The 16,914-nt window shown below is 37.1% G+C and overlaps 1 long non-coding RNA gene across 1 annotated transcript; it reads left to right on the plus strand.

The window, feature by feature from the left end:
- The first annotated feature begins 6,104 nt into the window (after nt 1–6,104).
- Nucleotides 6,105–7,366, plus strand: LOC147607116 (uncharacterized). The gene is made up of 2 exons (XR_015264850.1): nt 6,105–6,328; nt 7,038–7,366. It is a non-coding gene; the product is annotated as an uncharacterized LOC147607116 (long non-coding RNA).
- Nucleotides 7,367–16,914: the final 9,548 nt, after the last annotated feature.

Consider the following 16,914-nt stretch of genomic DNA (forward strand, 5'->3'; position numbering starts at 1 on the left):
ACATAAGGTATGCTCTCTACACATCTCTATACATGCATAGAGCATGTATACTCTATACTTTATGCATGCATAGAGCATAGAGCATGCATAGAATATGCATGCATAAAGCGTGCATGTTCTATGCATGTATAGAGCATAGAGCATAGAGTATGCATGATCTATGCATAGAGCATGCATAGAGTATAGAGTATGCATAAAGCATGCATAGAATATATAGTATAGAGTATGCATAGAGCATGCATAGAGTATAGAGTATGCATAGAGCATAGAGTATAGGGTATGCATGCTCTGTGTATGCATACAACAATATACAACATACTCTATGTATGCATACTCTATGTGTCTCTATATTTATGTGTTGCTCTAAAGCATAGAGCATAGAGTATAAAGTATGCATCGAGCATAGAGCATAGAGTATAGAGCATGCGTGCATAGAGCATAGAGTATGCTAGAGTATAGAGCTAAAGCATAGAGTATAGAGCATAGAGTATAGAGCATAGAGCATGCATAGAGTATAGAGCATACAGCATAGAGTATAGAGCATGCATAAAGCATAGAGTATAAAGCATGCATAAACCATAGATCATAGAGTATATAGCATGCATAGAGTATATATAGAGTATAGAGTATACATTCATATAGCATAGAGCATGCATGCATTCTCTATGCATGCACAGAGTATAGAGTATGCATATATCAGCTCTCATGCACTATGCTCTATGCATGAAATTACTAAAAAGAAATAGAGCTATAATTGTATACATGCCCAAATGATTATGCCCTCTTGGGGAGCTTCGTGAACTCTCCACATGTCCAAAAATGTGGAGCTCAATATAGACAAGATTTATAAGGTGAAACCATTCCTTGTAAAATTCTAAGGAATTTTCTAATCATCCTAGGAATCTAACACATGTTTAGCAAAGCTAATGAATTGGCATGTTGGTATTAGTAAATTATAATATCTCTCTATGGTTGACCATTAAAAAGGGACATCTCTTACTTGGTTTATTGTTACTAGAAAGTACATGAAAGTACAAAGTTAAAAACATGGGACGTGTACATGGCACCCTTTATAGAAGAACTACAAACCTTATGGGTAGGCATCCCCATTCATTGAAAAGATGCAGGGGAGAAGAGAGATTGAGCTCTTGCAAGCACACACACACTCACAAAACCCTAAAAGAGAACACACAAGGTGAGAGGCTGAAAATGTTTTTCTTCTTCACACAACACTCAACACACCATATACAAAGATAAGAGTACACACAATATGAAAAGGTACTCAACCAAATACATACTAGGGTTCTCTATAGTGTGAACCCAACTAAATGAGCTGGCGCTATAACTATGCCAGTCTGTCACACAACTTGTCATCCCACTAGCCGCATATCACCCATGATCTCACCAACCATGCCAGTGGTGTAAGTGTGGGGCCTATCCCCCAGGCGGGTCATCAGTGTCCACCGCCTCACTAGATGAGCTCGATATCTCAACACTCCCCCTCGAGCTCAACTCCATCTCACACCAAGCGAAGCCCTGAATCTGCGAAGCTTCTCTGTACCCAACGCTTTGGTGAAGATGTCAGCGACCTGATCCTGTGTGCTGACATAAACAAGGTCAATGTCTCCTGCCAAAACCTTCTCTTTGACAAAATGGTAGTGGACCTCTATATGCTTCATGCGAGCATGAAAAACTGGGTTCCTGGGGCCAACTGTATACTGCTAATGTTGTCACAAAAAATGACAACTTGTCTATCCACTAATAGACCCAAATCTGCAACAACAAGTAGCTTTCTCAACCAAGCTACCTCACATGCTGCCATAGCAGCACCTCTGTACTCGGCCTTTGTACTGGATAGAGCAACCATAGGCTGCTTCTTGCTGCTCCAAGTCACAACAGCACTCCCCAAAGAAAACACGAAGCCACTAGTAGATCTTCTATCTGAGATACTACCACCCCAATCAGCATCTGTGTACCCATGTACACATATCTCTGTCCCAGTTTCATAAAATAGTCCACAATGCAAAGTAGACCTCACATACCTTAGTATGCGTCTCAATGCATCCAAATGCGGCTTCCGACAAGGAACCTGCATAAATTAACTCACCAACCTAGCATAGCTCAAATCTGGCCTGGTGATCGTCATGTAGACCAAGCTTCCTACTATGCACCTATGCATAGTAGGATCCTCCAAAATCTCTCCTAAATTTGCACTCAACTTGCCATTCTGATCTAATGGCACTGAGATAGGCTTACAGCCTGTCATACCATACTTGGACAGCATGTCCAAGCCATACTGTCTCTGCAGTAATCCAATACCATGTGGTGACCTAATCACCTCAATGCCCAAGAAATATCTGAGCTTCCCCAGATCCTTCATCTCAAACTTTTGTCTAAGTAAGATCTTTACATTAAAGATCTCTGCATCATGGTCCCCTGTAACGATCAGCAGGTCATCTACATAGATGACAACAAGCACAACCCCTCTATCACTGTGTCTCACATACAGCGAGAAATCTGCATTGGCTACATGAAAGCCAATAATGACAAGATATTCAGAAATCTTGTCAGACCATGCTCTTGGTGCTTGTTTTAAGCCATACAAGGCTTTCTTCAACCTGCAAACATGCTCGGGGTGACTCACATCCTCATAACCAGGTGGCTGCAACATATACACCTCTTTCTGCAAATCCCCATGCAAGAATGCATTCTTTACATCCATTTGATGTAAAGACCATTGCTTTGACGTAGCCACTGCTATCACAACTCTCACTGTTGCCACCTTGGCAACTGGGCTGAAAGTTTCCTCATAATCAATGCCATATGTCTGTGCATATCCTTTGGCTACCAATCTAGCCTTGTACCTGCTTATGCTTCCATCACTGTTATGTTTTACTTTGTACACCCACTTGCATCCAATGGCTTTTTTGCCTTCAGGCAATTGCACTAAATCCCAAGTCTCATTTCCATATAGTGCATCCATCTCCTCATCCATAGCTTTCTCCCAACACACATTTCTAATAGCCTCATTAATGCATGTGGGCTCTACAACCTGTAGAATTTTTTCCATGTATGCATAGTGATGTGCCACATAACCATCATAGGTAAACCTCTGCACAGGATTCTTCACTCTCCCAGATCTTCGCAGCTTCGTATTTATGGCTTCCATAGCCTTCTTTACACTAGGTGTTCTCATAGCTAGTATCCCAAGATCCTCATCAAGGCTCATCTCTAAGCCACTAGACTCTCCATCAACATGAGAATGCCCTGCAGAATTGTCAGGCAGACTAAGGGGCTCAACCACTTTCTCTTTGCCTTTATGTGATGTACTAATCACATTTGTAGGACTGGTCTTATGATGCAGCTTGCCACTCCATGGTCTATCACAACTGACCACTAAATGAGGACTCTCCTGGTCCACTCAAAGACTGTGATTGCTGACTTGCATTCTATGCAACCACATTTCCACTCACATCGGTCCCAACACCTTCTTTTTCAACAGCATACCAGCCAGCTGATCATCTCATGAAAAACAACATCCCTTCACCTGTAGTAGCAGGGTTATAACACCTGTATCCCTTTTGCTCAAGGGAATACCCAATAAACACACATTTTTCAGCTTTTGGATCCAGCTTAGTTCTTAGCTCATCTGGCACATGCACATATGCAATGCATCCAAAGACCTTCAGATGAGACAAATCAAGTTTTCTGCCAAGTTTTCTGCCAAGTTTTCTGCCAATAAACCTCTCCTCTGGAGTTACATCATGTATGGCTGCAGTTGGAGTCCTGTTCATGATTTAAACTGTTGTAGAAACAGCCTCAGCCCAATAGCTATGCAGCATATTCTTCTCTCCTATCAATGCTCGCGCAATCTCACTGTCACGTGGAAATACATGCTTTGTTTGCTTTCCAAATTGGCATGCTTCACATATTTTCTACATACCTTCAACTTTAAACTTTAGCAGCCCTGTCATAATTCCTTTAGTCTGCATAGACTTCATTCTCTGCACATTCACATGTCCAATTCTTTCATGCCAAATGTCTGTGTCTGTAACAATTCCTGAACCATTTGCAAACATCGTAGCACTCACTTCAGGCATGTTTACATTCACTGTAAACATTCTGCCCACTCTGTTGCCTTTTGCAACCAACCTGCACTTGTCTTTAAAGTCTTCAACATAATAACCATCAAGGTTAAACCGAACCTGCAAACCCTGCTCAATCATCTGGCCAATTAAAACCAGATTCTTTGTTATGTTCGGAACATGAAGTACATCTACAAGGTACTTCACTTTGCCATCCTGCAACATAGACAATGGCACATCTCCAACATAGGCAATTGGATGAGCAGTGTCATCCCCTGTACTCTTTTTCTCCACAGTATGAAGTTCATTCTTCAACTATATCTTTCATGCCTTGGTATTCGTTTCATAGAGTTTTACCAAGGTGTCCCACGCCTCCTTGGGGGACTTGGCATCCTATATGCGCCCAATCATGGTGTCTTGTATACTGATAGAGAGCCAATACATAACTTTTCTGGCTCCTTGATTCCAATCCTTGAACTCTTTCACATCTGTAGCAGTCGGATTGATCTCCGGTATCTCCGGTGCCTCGTCATGCTCACCTTCTATGTAGTCCCAGTAACCCTTTCCCATCAGGAAATTTGTCAACCTGAACCTCCAAGCATGGAAGTTGTTCTTGTCAAGCTTCTTAGCAACAATCTGGTTTATGCCATCATTTAACATCTTGCCAGACATACAAATTTACCAGAAATAGCACTCGGGTTTGTCCTGCACAAACTTCTGTATTTTCTGCAGCGGTACTATACTACACTCAAATGTCACAACCAGTGGCCTCAATGTGCGTACATACACCCAATGGCAACTGTTTGACCTCCTTGCAGCACACACAATGTCTGCACAACCAATCTGTCTTCTTGCAGTTCTTAAAACTGAGTTCTGCATAGAATCGATGACTTACCTGCAGTGCTCGAAATCGCCTGCTTTCCGAAAAACGGAGGTCCTAACGCGTTTTCGACTCAAAAAATTTTTGTCCAATAGGATAGGATAGGACAGTATAGTTGCCCTATAGCTTTACTCCCGATAGGATAGGATAGGATAGTATAGTTGCCCTATAGGATAGGATAGGACAGTATAGTTGCCCTATAGCTTTACTCCCGCGAAGAAAGCTCCTCAATCAGAGATTGTTTGCCGGTGCCTCCCGTAGAGCTCTCGACAAGGGTGTAGTTGCCAACACAAATAGGGGAAGAGTAGATGAAGATCTTACCCTCGTACTGCTTCCTGTGCTTCTCTTGCTTGCAGCTCAGTCCTTAGCATGAACTTGGCTCTAATACCATGAAAAGATGCAGGGGAGAAGAGAGCTTGAGCTCTTGCAAAAGCACACAAACACTCACAAAACCCTAAAAGAGAACACACAAGGTGAGAGGCTAAAAATCTTCTTCTTCTTCACACAACACTCAACACACCATATACAAAGATAAAAGAGTACACACAATATGAAAAGGTTGTAATGTAGTATCAATATGGTTGCATGGATGTCACTTTCATGTGGAGTGAATAGATAAGAAAAGAACAACATTTAATTGTGGAGTAATGGCTAACTTTAAATAAGAGAGTCAAGCTAGTGCTAGCGACTTAAATGTTATTCTTGATTATTATGGAACTAGTGCTAGTGACTTAAATGTTATTCTTTCCAATCTTGATTATTATGGAACTATAAAAGACGTAATTGGATAATGTGACATGTTCATTCTTAATGTGTAATGGTTTAAAGTTGTCACCAATGGTTTAAAGTGGTCACCAATGGTTCATCAACCGCAACTGTGAGAAGAGAGAGTAGTGGATTTGTTACAGTTGACTCTACTAAGTTGTGAACAGATCTTCAGGATACATTTTCACTACAGAGTTTGGTTGGTACTATCCAAGCCAACTTTCCTTCACTACTGAAGGGGTGTTTTTACTTTACAAAGTATCTTGCTACTACCAAGCCTTATTCAAGAGTCCAAGCTCTCATACCATGTAAGAAACTACAAAACCCCCATCATGAGGTGCATTTGAAGGTTAGAGGAGTCAATTAAAGTCAATTAACACATTTGGGCTTGAATGGCTTGTCGCTAAAGACTCATCTCCTGTCCGTGTATCATTGACAGCGCCCGTTTATTTGTGGTAGGTGTGAAACACTCCGTGCTAGGGTTTTGTAGTGCTCCGCCCTTATTGGTGGGATTCTTTCGTTCGATCTACCTGTTGAATTTCGCTGTTGCAGGGGAGCTCGAGATCCGGCATAAGGTGGTGCAACCATGAGGGCGAAGGTTCTCTCTCTCTCTCTCTCTCTCTCTCTCTCTCTCTCGCTGTGTGTGTGTGTGTGTGTGTGCCCGCGTTTTTTTTTGATGGGGGAGGACAGATCGGGGAAATCGCAGCATACATGGGTTACATGAGGGCCTGGCCGATTAGGGGAGGGTTACAAACAAGGTCTGCAATATAGAACGACAGGTAGGGTCTTTACTAGAATTCCATGGGAGGGTTCATGTGTTTGAGCTTCCATGGAAATATGCGATTAGGGTTTATGTGGTAAGCTGTTAGGGTTTCCATTACTTGCTTCAAGGTGGGTTTTCCCTTGTAGTGTACTTTCTGTGTGTCAGGGCTCCATATGTATCCGGTCGTGCTTATTCGGGTGTTTAAGGACGAGGATGGCAGGTCTTTTTAGCTCAACGCGTCACTATAGACCATGAGGCTGGACATTTAGAGCCCATTAACTCACCTCATGATGTGATAGATTATGTGCAGTGCTCAGGTAAAGGGTTATATTTCATTTGAATATATTAAGGCATGCAGGGTAGTTTGGTATTTTCAAAATACTTGGTACAAGCATAGGGCTTTGGAGAATCTTCATTTTTCCTTTCTCTGCCTTTGCTCTCAGTCTAATCTCTTGTATTCCTGATTGAACTGTTTATCCAATTCCTGTTGTCTACACTTGTGCAGTATTTTGAGTAAGCTGTTTGTTTCCTTGCATGGTAGCAGTGGAAGAAGAAAAGAATGCGCAGGCTTAAGAGGAAGCGCAGAAAGATGAGACAGAGGTCCAAGTAGGAGCATAAAGTTACCAAGTAGCGTGCAAAGGCTTACCAGATAACACTTATTTTTGTTAAAACAATCAGTGTGATGGCACTTCTTCTATTAAGGCGATGTCTTTTCCTGTCATGTGAAATGAGTCCGAATTACTACAGTATTGTCTGTTTGGTAATTTTTCATGGATGAGAACATTTGAAGCTATGAAGCTATATGTTGGGTGCGACAAGGGTATAATAATTGTATGATCTGCCTTTTTAAGTTTAAAGCTTGTCTTTGGCTTATGTCATGTGAGCTTTCAGTTTAATTGCTTGAGATGTGAGTTAACTTTGCATTAAGTCAGTATCAAACATACATTGCTAGTGTTGCGGGCTTTAAGAAAGACTTTTTAGCTGAATGTGAACAAGCCTGGAGATAATGAAACGTGTGTTAAAAAATTTCTTTCAGGGCCTAGTTGATTTATGATAATGGCAATTGGTCTTGTTGCTTTTCTTATTTCTGTTCTTTTCTGATCAAACAATTTGGTCTTGTTGCCTTTATGCTGTGTTGTGGTGCTGGTGCATTTACTTCGTAAATGAATCTTTTGTGCTGTCAACAAGTCACATGATTCTGATGCGTTCATTGTGCTAAGCCTGTGTGATCTACTACCCCCCCCATCCACAGTTTATTCACTATGTGTAATTTTGAGATGCTATTGTCTGCAGGGTTCTATTTGAAGTGTCTCCAGGTAATGTATCTGTCTGCAGGGGTTCCTTTGCTTCACTGTGGGTGGGTCAAGCATCTGACTAAAGTGCTTATAGGGCACTATTATGGGTTAGTGTGGCGAATGTATAGCTGCAACTATGTGGTTCCCCTTACACACCACCTATACTGTTAATCAGTACCCATGGTACTGATGAATGTGTATAGACGAAGCACTGTATGCATACTACTATTATACTTTTGTGTTAGAATCCAGAGTACAAAGAGGGAAAGTGTTCTCTCGATCATAGCTTGATAACTCGTGGTCATACAAGTGCACTGAGAACGAGTTCCTCACTCCAACTGATCTTGACACACAAGGTTTCTTTGTCCTTAACATGAGAAACTACAAACCCTCATCCAGTGGTAATGCAATGTAATCCAAAGGTTGGCATCTTGTTGTCATCTTTTGCACCTTGAGGTTGGTGTATATGGCTAGTGGTTCACCTTATTATTTATAATGAACATAATCTACTAGTTATTACTTGAAGAACTGGTCTTGAATTATTGCATGCCAAATTATTTTTATATAGTACAAACAAGCTTTGGTAAACAGATGATATGACTGTTGATAAGCATTCTACTTGTGTTATCCTTCCAACCAATGTAATGTGGTATTGATAGTGATTCATCATTTCCTTGTTTATAAGACCATGTGGAATGAAATAAACTTTTCTACTTAAGCTTCTGATTATTATTTCCTTTTGCTTAGGTTCACTTGGTGTTATACTCGTGTTGTGGACCTGTTAAGAGATTACATTGTTTGTCCAATTTCTCATTTAGTGAATATATGATATATGTGAACTACTTGAACTTGCAACAAGATTAACTTACGTGCACATACTTGCAAGATAAGAATTAAAATGATGTCTTAATGCTCGATACCCAACATGTTAATAAGCAAAGTGGTGCCCCTTTGTTGCGAGTTCCACAAGTGAAAGTCAACTTAAAATTAATAGTATTGCAGCTCATGATTGCAACCACTTAGAGGTACATGTCTATAAAATTAAAACGATATTTATATTTGTAAATGAATAGATGCTATTTTTAGAAGTACAAGTAGCCTTGCTTGTGTTGGCGGGTAGGGACTCTTAGGGGTACAATTCCACTCAAGCATAGCTCCAGGAAGGTTTTGTCCACATATCATGTACCTTTTTATATTGATCAATGCGTCTCACTACCTTCTTCTCATCAATCTTATAACAACCTTACCATCCAATATTTTGCAAAGACTCCCTATAGGACAATCTTTACATATAAGATAAGATATGTTGTCATTGATTGCAATTGATGTACCTTTTTATATTGATCAATGCGTCTCACTACCTTCTTCTCATCAATCTTATAACAACCTTACCATCCAATATTTTGCAAAGACTCCCTATAGGACAATCTTTACATATAAGATAAGATATGTTGTCATTGATTGCAATTGATGTACCTTTTTATATTGATCAATGCGTCTCACTACCTTCTTCTCATCAATCTTATAACAACCTTACCATCCAATATTTTGCAAAGACTCCCTATAGGACAATCTTTACATATAAGATAAGATATGTTGTCATTGATTGCAATTGATTGTAATTTGAATGATAAAATATTTTACGTTGTCATTGACTCCGTGATTTGAATGATAAACTATTTTACGTTGTTATTGACTCTATTGATCAAGTTGAAGGTACACAATTGTGCAAGTCTGTAAGTGTTAAGTACATAGCTGATATGTTTTCAGTAATAATTATACTAAAGTTCTTTATCTAAGAAAATATGTAGACCCTAATATTGTCTTTAAATATATAGTCATCATTTTGACCATATCTAATAGTTTGTCTGTCACAATAGGCTCTCGATAGACTAATTAAGACAATGATGCGGTTTGGACTGTAAGGTCCTATAGCCCTATGATGATCTATCCTATAAAACCTAAGCAAAATGTACTCTTCATTGAAGAACCAATCATATATAGAGAGTTTCAGTATAAACATAGCCATAGGAATGAACATGTTACAAAAAGAATATCCCTTATGCTCACTCATACCAGAACCAAATAACACTCTTCTTCATAAAGATCAATTACCAACAAATGTTTAGAATATGTACCCACAAAAACTTATTGTCTCGAGGAGGTCAACCAACAATTGGGTAGAGACAAGAGCTCTTTGTCGAAAAGGATCTGCATATTTTCTTAGGTAAACAACTTTAGTATAATTATTATTGAAAACACGTAAGCTACATGCTTAGCACTTGCACAGTTGTGTACCTCCAACTTGAGCAGCAGAGCCATTGACAACATAAAATATCTTATCATTGTAATCCCATTTTTTGTACACACGTGTCAAAGTGTATATAGAGGCTAAAATAGAAAGCTTTGTAAGCACAAAAAAAATCTCAAAATCAAAAGACCGCCTACACCTAGTTAATACATAACTAGTTAATACATAAAACTCAAAAGAACTTTGGATTTTCAAAGATAAAGAGCTTTACAATCATACAATCACGATATTTAACGAACCTTGGTTAATAGATGCCGCATCTTCTTTGACAGGCATGCGGATTGACCTCAAAAAACTAAACAAATAGTCTTCATTACAACCATCTCCCATAGGCTCCCAATTAATAGCCTTTTAGTAATCGAAAAAATACAATAATATAAAATGGATGCTTATAACGTGCAAATCCATCAAGCTCTACCATATAATATGAAAGCAAAACATTACTAGCAAGGATTACATCCAAAAAGTATAAAAAATAAACATAGATACATCAAGAATGTACTTGTTACCATAAGACTATCCCTTATGTACTAGAGTACACACTCTTCTCATAAAGAGTAACCAGCAAAAAAGGTTAGAATAAGCAAAAAAGGTTAGAACATCAAACTATAAAAATTTACCATGTCCAATAACTCAATCAATAACTGAGTAGGGAGCCATTGACAACGTAAAATATCTTATCATTGTAATCCCATTTAAAGTACACACGTGTCAAAGTGTATACAGAGGCTGAAATAGAAAGCTTTGAGCACAAAAAAATTCTCAAAATCAAAAGACCGCCTACACCTAGTTAATACATAAAACTCATAAGAACTTTGGATTTTCAAAGACAAAGAGCTTTACAATCATACAATCACGATATTTAACGAACCTTGGTTAATAGATGCCGCATCCTCTTTGACAGGCATGCGGATTGACCTCAAAAAACTAAACAAATAGTCTTCATTACAACCATCTCCCATAGGCTCCCAATTAATAGCCTTTTTGTAATCGAAAAAAATACAATAATATAAAATGGATGCTTATAACGTGCAAATCCATCAAAATCTACCATATAATATGAAAGCAAAACATTACTAGCAAGGATCACATCCAAAAAGTATAAAAAATAAACATAGATACATCAAGAATGTACTTGTTACCCATAAGACTATCCCTTATGTACTAGAGTACACACTCTTCTCATAAGGAGTAATCAGCAAAAAAGCTTAGAATATCAAACTATAAAAATTTACCATGTCCAATAACTCAATCAATAACTAAGTAGGGAGCCATTGACAACGTAAAATGTCTTATGATTGTAATCCCATTTAAAGCACACACATGTCAAAGTGTATACAAAGGCTAAAATAGAAAGCTTTGTAAGCACAAAAAAATTCTCAAAATCAAAAGACCGCTTACACCTAGTTAATACATAAAACTTATTTGAGCTTTGGATTTTCAAAGACAACAGCTTTACAATCATACAATCACGATATTTAACGAACCTTGGTTAATAGATGCCACATCTTCTTTGACAGGCATGCGGATTGACCTTAAAAAACTAAACAAATAGTCTTCATTACAACCATCTCCCATAGGCTCCCAATTAATAGCCTTTTTGTAATAATAATATAAAATGGATGCTTATAACATGCAAATCCATCAAGCTCTACCATATAATATGAAAGCAAAACATTACTAGCAAGGATCACATCCAAAAAGTATAAAAAATAAACATAGATACATCAAGAATGTACTTGTTACCATAAGACTATCCCTTATGTACTAGAGTACACACTCGTCTCATAAAGAGTAATCAACAAAAAAGGTTAGAATATCAAACTATAAAAATTTACCATGTCCATAACTCAATCAATAACTGAGTAGAGAGCCATTGACAACGTAAAATATCTTATCATTGTAATCCCATTTAAAGTACACACGTGTCAAAGTGTATACAGAGGCTACAATAGAAAGCTTTGTAAGCACAAAAAAATTCTCAAAATCAAAAGACTGCCCACACCTAGTTAATACATAAAACTCATAAGAACTTTGGATTTTCAAAGACAAAGAGCTTTACAATCATACAATCACGATATTTAATGAACCTTGGTTAATAGATGCTGCATCTTCTTTGACAGGCATGCGGATTTACCTCAAAAAACTAAACAAATAGTCTTCATTACACCCATCTCCCATAGGCTCCCAATCAATAGCCTTTTTGTAATCGAAAAAAATACAATAATATAAAATGGATGCTTATAACGTGCAAATCCATCAAGTCTATCATACAATCACGATATTTAATGAACCTTGGTTAAAAGATGTCGCATCTTCTTTGACAGGCATGCGGATTGACCTCAAAAAACTAAACAAATAGTCTTCATTACACCTATCTCCCATACGCTCCCAATTAATAGCTTTTTTGTAATCGAAAAAAATATAATAATATAAAATGGATGCTTATAACGTGCAAATCCAGCAAGTTCTACCATATAATATAAAAGCAAAACATTACTAGCAAGGATCACATCCAAAAGTATAAAAAATAAACATAGATACATCAAGAACGTACTTGTTACCATAAGACTATCCCTTATGTACTAGAGTACACACTCTTCTCATAAAGAGTAATCAACAAAAAAGGTTAGAATATCAAACTATAAAAATTTACCATGTCCAATAACTCAATCAATAAATTGAGTAGGGAGCCATTGACAACGTAAAATATCTTATCATTGTAATCCCATTTAAAGTACACGTGTCAAAGTGTATACAGAGGCTAAAATAGAAAGCTTTGTAAGCACAAATTTTTTTTCAAAATCAAAAGACCACCTACACCTAGTTAATACATAAAGCTCATAAGAACTTTGGATTTTCAAAGACAAAGAGCTTTACAATCATACAATCACGATATTTAACGAACCTTAATAGATGCCGCATCTTCTTTGACAAGCATGCGGATTGACCTCAAAAAACTAAACAAATAGTCTTCATTACACCCATCTCCCCCATAGGCTCCCAAATTAATAGGCTTCTTGTAATCGAAAAAAATACAATAATTTAAAATGGATGGTTATAGCGTGCAAATTCATCAAGTTCTACCATACAATCACGATATTTAACGAACCTTGGTTAATAGATGCCGCATCTTCTTTGACAGGCATGCGGATTGACCTCAAAAAACTAAACAAATAGTCTTCATTACACCCATCTCCCATAGGCTCCCAATTTATAGCCTTTTCGTAATCGAAAAAATATAATAATATAAAATGGATGCTTATAACGTGCAAATCCATCCAGTTCTACCATATAATATAAAAGCAAAACATTACTAGTAGCAAGGATCACATCGAAAAGTATAAAAAATAAACATAGATACATCAAGAACGTACTTGTTACCATAAGACTATCCCTTATGTACTAGAGTACACACTCTTCTCATAAGGAGTAATCAGCAAAAAAGGTTAGAATATCAAACTATAAAAATTTACCATGTCCAATAACTCAATCAATAACTAAGTAGGGAGCCATTGACAACGTAAAATGTCTTATCATTGTAATCCCATTTAAAGCACACACGTGTCAAAGTGTATACAGAGGCTAAAATAGAAAGCTTTGTAAGCACAAAAGAATTCTCAAAATCAAAAGACTGCCTACACCTAGTTAATGCATAAAACTCATAAGAACTTTGGATTTTCAAAGACAACAGCTTTACAATCACGATATTTAACGACAGGTTTATAATCATACAATCACGATATTTAACGAACCTTGGTAAATAGATGCCACATCTTCTTTGACAAGCATGCGGATTGACCTCAAAAAACTAAACAAATAGTCTTCATTACAACCATCTCCCATAGGCTCCCAATTAATAGCCTTTTTGTAATCGAAAAAAATACAATAATTGGATGCTTATAACGTGCAAATCCATCAAAATCTACCATATAATATGAAAGCAAAACATTACTAGCAAGGATCACATCCAAAAAGTATAAAAAATAAACATAGATACATCAAGAATGTACTTGTTACCATAAGACTATCCCTTATGTACTAGAGTACACACTCTTCTCATAAAGAGTAATCAACAAAAAAGGTTAGAATATCAAACTATAAAAATTTACCATGTCCAATAACTCAATCAATAACTGAGTAGGGAGCCATTGACAACGTAAAATATCTTATCATTGTAATCCCATTTAAAGCACACAGCAAGGATCACATCCAAAAAGTATAAAAAATAAACATAGATACATCAAGAATGTACTTGTTACCATAAGACTATCCCTTATGTACTAGAGTACACACTCTTCTCATAAAGAGTAATCAGTAAAAAAGGTTAGAATATCAAAATATAAAAATTTACCATGTCCAATAACTCAATCAATAACTGAGTAGGGAGCCATTGACAATGTTAAATATCTTATCATTGTAATCCCATTTAAAGTACACACGTGTCAAAGTGTATACAGAGGCTAAAATAGAAAGCTTTGTAAGCACAAAAAAATTCTCAAAATCAAAAGACCGCCTACACCTAGTTAATACATAAAACTCATAAGAACTTTGGATTTTCAAAGACAAAGAGCTTTACAATCATACAATCATGATATTTAACAAACCTTGGTTAATAGATGCCACATCTTCTTTGACAGGCATGCTGAATGACCTCAAAAAACTAAACTAATAGTCTTTATTACAACCATCTCCCATAGGCTCCCAATTATTAGCCTTTTTGTAATCAAAAAAATATAATAATATAAAATGGATGCTTATAACATGCAAATCCATCAAGCTCTACCATATAATATGAAAGCAAAGCATTACTAGCAAGGATCACATCCAAAAAGTATAAAAAATAAACATAGATACATCAAGAATGTACTTGTTACCATAAGACCATCCCTTATGTAGTGTGTACTAGAGTACACACTCTTCTCATAAAGAGTAATCAGCAAAAAGGTTAGAATATCAAACTATAAAAAATTTACCATGTCCAATAACTCAATCAATAACTGAGTAGGGAGGATAGGAGATCTCCATAGAAAGGGATCTCCATAGAAAGGGATCTACATAAATTTTTAGCTATATGACTTTAATGTTGTTACTAAAGACACGTAAATAACACCCTTAGTACTCTTACAATTGTGTATCTTCTAGCCTAGCAGAGGAGTCAACAAGAAATGTAAAATAACTACTCATTCTAATCCTATATGAAGCACACATGTATTAATGTTTATATAGAGTCCAAAAATCCAAAAAATTATCGAGAAAATGTCAAATCCAAAAAAATCTTACCAAATTGCCTCTACATTCACCTCGAAGCAAATTGCAAGACCTCCTTAAATACCACATTTGCAATGTAAACAATGCCACAAGTATTCATGTCAGTTTTAGATGTATTGTTCGTAATAAATACTTTCACAGCATCTAATGATCTCACTCGTGAGTGAAAAAGCCACATATAATTGTCCATGGCTAAATATAGGTGTCATCAAGTATAACCCTAGAATTGATAGTGTTTGTCCTTGTGGTTTATTGATGGTCATGGAAAATGCAAGCTTCATGAGAAACTACCTTCATCTCATATCAAAAGAAAGCTGCAAAGTACTTGCTATGAAAGTTCTCCCAGGGACGAAAACCTTGTCCCCAATATTTATACCCTGTCTCAAATATTTGTACTTGTAATTATTTCTTCTTCTATAACCATATAATGGAAGTTCTTGCATATTAATTTTGTCTCATTGCCAAAATAATAATAGGAGCATTCTCCATCAAAACCAATTGACGAGTAGGATAACCGTCACCTAGATTCAAGCTATTTATTCTATTGTATGTAAAAAGTTACCCTCACCAGCATCGGGCGCACTAAATCTGCACTCAAGTATTTCTTATTCTCTACATGCATTGTGCTTAGAGTAATATCATTAATAGGATCAACCTCAACATTTTTAAAAAAACTTGCATAGTCTCCAACTCTTAAAATCCCTATTTACACCCATTCAATGAGTTGTTGCATAGACCCTGTCTGAAGAATCATTCTTGGAGGGATTGGCACAACACCTTCTTCTATTTTACTGTGTACAATCCCATTACCCAATGTCCAGGATCCACATGCAAATTCTCGCTCTGTCGAGTTACGTGAATTCTCAAGAACACGGTGATCTATGTAAGCTTTAATATTTTGGTCTCTCTCTAAATTTTTGAATGACACAATGTTGAATTGACAATGTCCTCTCTTCCTCCCTTTGGAACAATTGGCAAAATCTATCTGAAATCCCTACCAAAAAGCATGACCTTTCCACTAAAGAGATTGGCACTAGACATTATGTATTCTAGCATTCTATCTAATGCTTCAAAGGCATATTGGTGTGTCATTGATGCCTCATTTTCCAAACTATCAGTCTAGCCATTATGTCTTGCAGTGTTCTATCTAATGCTTCAAAGGCATATTGATGTGTCATCAGTGCCTCATTTTAAACTATCAATCTAGCCAATCTCAACACCTTTGCAAGTTGAATGTTGACCTTTATATTGCAAGTGGAATTTAGGTCTAATGGTATCTTGAATCAAAAGTGAGATGTACGCCCCCACTAGCTAACATCAAGGCACTAATAGCAAGGTACCTTTATATTGCAAGTGGAATTTAGGTCTAATGGTATCCTGAATCGAGAGTGAGATGTACGCCTATTAGCTAACATCAAGGCACTAATAGAAAGGCACCTATACTAGATGAAGCACACACAAGAGCAACATGGCCATCTCCACGTACTTGACAAAGCAAGAAATTATCGAGGAAGGTCTTTCTAGATCCTCGAAGACCATAAAGA

This window comes from Cibotium barometz, chromosome 56 (assembly GCF_041138505.1).
Source record: "Cibotium barometz isolate CiBa-2024 chromosome 56, ASM4113850v1, whole genome shotgun sequence".
NCBI lineage: Eukaryota > Viridiplantae > Streptophyta > Polypodiopsida > Cyatheales > Cibotiaceae > Cibotium > Cibotium barometz.